A 4,105-nucleotide genomic window follows, 5' to 3' on the forward strand; every position below is an offset into this window, starting at 1 on the left:
CCCCACTGCTGCCCCTCCCGCCCACCCTGGCCCCTCACCTGCAGGCAGCACCTCAGGAGGCCCAGCGGGACCTCTGGCCTGCTCATGTTCGTCTTTAAATGCAAACGGAAGTGGTCTCTGAAGTGGTCTGCAGGATCCCCTAGGGCTTCCCTGGCAGTTGCAGGGACTCTGCCAGCGCCAGCCACAGGGGCACAGCGGAGTCCGGGTCTGCTGGGTGCCACGTGGGGGCGCCCTCGGGCGCCTGCCACAGGTCCCATTCAAGGGCTCCCCTCTTGACCAAGGCCCTCACCTGATGATACCTGCCCCTTTGGGGTTAGGATTTTTGACAGGCACCGGAGGGTGCTGTGCACAGGCCCGGGCTCTGAGAGCGGCAGGCGGCGGGCTCTAGGGGAATCTCTCGGAGGGACAGGGCTGAGGGCGCAGGACCCCGTGTCTGGGGCCTCCCCAGGCCCCACAGCCGGCTGAGTCAGGGAGGGCCGGACCCCACAGGGTCAGGCCGCGTCCAGCACTGCAGAGGGGCCCTGCAAAGCCCAGGAGCTATCTGACCCGCTTGGCAGCTAAGCTTTTAGACTTCAGTCACTCTGCAGGCCGTGCAGAGTTAAACCACGCAGGTTAAAGCCAGACGCTCGGGGAGGGCCGCTACGACAAGCCTGACCAGAGTTGCAGGAGACCGAGGGCGCCATCCAGGCCGGCGGGGCCCCTGCTGCTCGCAGATCACCCGGCCCGTTGGGGTGAAAGCCCCTTCCCCATGCCCGCGGGGGCGCAGGGCCCTTTACGTCTCCACATTCCTTGGCCCGGCCTCACCCGTGGCCCCGGGCTCCAGGCCTGCTGTTCGGGCAGCTGGACGTGAGTCTCCAGGCTTGTGGCCGTGGGAAGTGGTGGCCAGGCAGTGGCCGTGGGTGACCCTCGGTGCAAGGGGCGGAAAGTGGGCCGGAGCGGCTCACAGTGACGGCTGGGGGAGCTCCTCAGCCTCTCTTTGAGGCCACCCCCTTTTATACCGTCCTCTCCTGCCCTTCGTGACCACTCATGACCATGTCCCTGTCCCTGTTGCTGTGTGCTCAGCGCTCATCACCCACAGGGCAGCTGCAAGGCCCAGCTCTGGAATCAGTGCTGCTGCTCAGCTGTCCGGGGGCCAGGTCAGCATTACGGGCCCTGCGAGGCCCGGGGCGCTGATGGGCCGCAGGGACCTGGTGGGGAGCGCGTGTCGGTCCGCGGCCGGGCATGGGCGTAAGCCTTCCTGGGCGCCGGCTGCCATCTCCCCTCCTTGCGGAGGGGTTGATGGGGTTTCCTCTTCTGCTGGACTCTGGTCCCGCCCCGATTCCTCCGGTCCAGTCTGCTCCCCTCTGTCTCACCAGCGCGACCACTGCACGTGGCTCGGAGGGCCGGGGCCAGCAGCTGCCCACGACTCCCCAGCCCAGGCCCAGTGGGAGCATGGGAACTGGGGGGCGACACCCCGAGCTCTGGTTTCCAGTCGCTCGAGGCCAAGGCCGTGGCCCCGGGACAGGACCTGCCGGCAGCGGAGCCTGCACCACTGTTCCGAGCGGCACCGTGTCCTGTTCAGGAAACAAGAGGCGGCCTGCGCACCCCCCAAGCCCCACCCCGCGTCCGGCCCCACCAGCCGAGAGGCGGGGTCCAGGAAGGCTCCTGCCATGGTTTAAGCCCGCCCCCAGGGACCCAGCCTGGCCCTGGCCCGGCCTCTGGGGCCCCGCCCGACTCCACGGCAGTTGCGCTGAGTGGAGCCTTCCCCAGACCGCAGCGGCTGCATTCGAGCAGCCTGAGTTTGCTGAAGGAATGCGGGAGCGAGCTCGGCCGGCGGTTGGCCAGGCGGGGCAGTGAGGGCTCCCTGACCTCACCCGTCTTCCATTCTGACTTGGAACCCCATGTCCCCTGACAGCCCCCAGTGCCCAGCTGTCAGAGTCACGGCTGCCTCTATCGCCTGTGGTCTCGGGGTGCCGCGCCGTGCACCCCACGCCCGCTGCCCTGCACCCCTGCTCCCAGAGAAGCGCCACAACCTGTCCCCGAAGTGAGCGCTGGCCCAGGGCCGCCAGAGCCCCGCAGCTGAGGGCAGAGGCCAAACGCCGTGCTCCCAAGCAGGGGACACCCACAGGTGACCAGCACTGGCCCCGCGGGGGGCCCATGTCCTCCTGCGAAGGGGCGGGGCTGGGAGAAGTTAATGAGGTGCCCTGGGCAGAGGGCAGAGCCCCGGGCCCATGGCCTGGCTGGGGGGGAGCGTGTGAGCACGGGGCGGCCCGAAGGCAGCGGCCCGAAGGCAGGTGCAGGCTGGGCGCGGCGTGGCCGCCGAGGCGGGACGAGGGTCCGGCTCCTGCCACTGGGCTTCCTCTGTGACCAGCAGGGACCTCCCGGGCTCCCCAGCTGGCCCCTGTCCTCCCCCAGCGGGCTCGGGGGCGGGGTGGGAGAGCAGCACCGGGCGGCTCCGGAGGAACCCGCAGCGCTTCTCGAGTGCCTCCTTGGCAGCCCCGCCGCTGACATGACACATCAAAGCGGGCACCGAGACAGCGCCAGGCGGGGAGCCTCGAGGGGCGCGGGAGGGGCCGTGCTCAAAGCCGCCAGCCCGCCCCCCGCCGCGCCAGCTGCCGGGGTGCTGTGCCCCACCGGCCTGTCGCCTTTCAACCTGAGTCCTTTGACGGGCTGGCACCCCGTCTCCTCTCCTGGTACCTGTTGGAGTGTTGCCTCCTGGAGGGGTGTCGGGCGGGAAAGGGCCTGGTGACGCCACCTCAGGACCGAGGAGGTTCTGCAGGGCTGGGAGGAGACAGGGAAGCGCAGCCGGGAAGCTTCCTGGGGCAGCTGGCAGGGCCTGGCGCCCTGTGCCCTGTCCGGCCGCCCCGCCCTGGTGGGCTCTTGGGCGCTGGAGTCCACTTGGCTGCGGGCCTCAGACCCAGGCAGCATCACCTGAACACTTGCTAGAAATGCAAATTCTCAGCCCCGCCCCTGGGCTGAGCCGCCATCTGCGCCTTCACGAGCTCTCCCGTGCGGTGCGCTCAAGTTGAGAATTGGCGCCGTGACAGAGGGCAGAGACAAGGACGCGGCGGCGCCTAGGGGCTGGGCCAGGTGCTGGACGCGCCGGCCTCCTCGGGTCTCTTTCCTCTACGCAGCACTCCTCGCTCGTTTTCTCCCCGGTCCCTCTTGCCCTTGACTTCGGCCGTCGCCCTTTGTCGGAGCCGTCAGCCCCGTAACTGTCAGGCGGACGCTCACAGGCTGGTCTCTGGGGGCCTGTGCCTGCCGTCCTCTCCCTGCGCTCCCGCTTCCCCTCCAGCGGGCCTCTCGCTCTCCCTCTGTGCCGCTTCCCCGAGCCCCTCGCCCGCAGAGTGGCTGCTGCGGCTCCAGCGCTCGCATCCGCTCCGCCTCAGCTCGGGGGAACGCGGGGCTTTCTGCTCCTGATGATCACCTGATGTTGAAGGAGCCTCTGCTGTGCCGCAGAACTGCTGTGCCAGGAGCCGCCCCCCAGCCCTGGCAATGCCAGGAGCCCCTCCCACCCCAGCCCTGGCAGTGCCAGGAGCCCCCCCAGCCCAGCCCTGGCAGTGCCAGGAGCCCCCCCAGCCCAGCCCTGGCAGTACCAGGAGCCCCCCCAGCCCTGGCAGTGCCATGAGCCCCCCCCAGCCCTGGCAGTGGGCCTAGAGTAGGGGTGAGTGAGTGGGAGATGGGGAGATTTCTGGCCCCTGGTGGTGCGCTGCCGAGGGGGGCCGTGCAGGCCAGGTGTCAGTGCGCCCCGGGCGGAGCCCCCTCCGAGGAATGAGCATGTGGGGTTATTGGGGGTGCTCAGGGTCACACTGAGCCCAACTCGTTGCACGTGGCATCTCACTTCGTCCTCAGAGCGGCTCTTTGAAGCCGCTGGCCGCTTTTCACTCACAGATGAAGAAACTAAGCGCTCAGCGGGCAGCCAGGCTGATTGTGAGGGCCCTCCTGGTGGTCCCGGGTCAGGGGCCATCTGTTCCCCGCCCCCCCCCCGGCCCGTCCTGAATCAGGACCGTCGCTCCCAGGCCCCAGTTCCGCCTGGCCCCGCACCTCGTGGGGGCCCCACGGCCCCCAGCCCTGCGGGACGCTCAGGGGAAGGCGGTCAGGCCCGGCCTCGCGGCCAGGGCTGTCA

At 69.5% G+C, this 4,105-nt stretch overlaps 1 protein-coding gene across 1 annotated transcript in view; it reads left to right on the forward strand.

The window, feature by feature from the left end:
* The window catches only part of AK8 (adenylate kinase 8), a 40,541-nt gene that overhangs the window by 9,592 nt on the left and 26,844 nt on the right, over positions 1–4,105 (forward strand). The window lies entirely within an intron of this gene.

Source organism: Condylura cristata, unplaced genomic scaffold (genome assembly GCF_000260355.1).
Source record: "Condylura cristata isolate star-nosed mole 26May11 unplaced genomic scaffold, ConCri1.0 scaffold00006, whole genome shotgun sequence".
Lineage (NCBI taxonomy): Eukaryota > Metazoa > Chordata > Mammalia > Eulipotyphla > Talpidae > Condylura > Condylura cristata.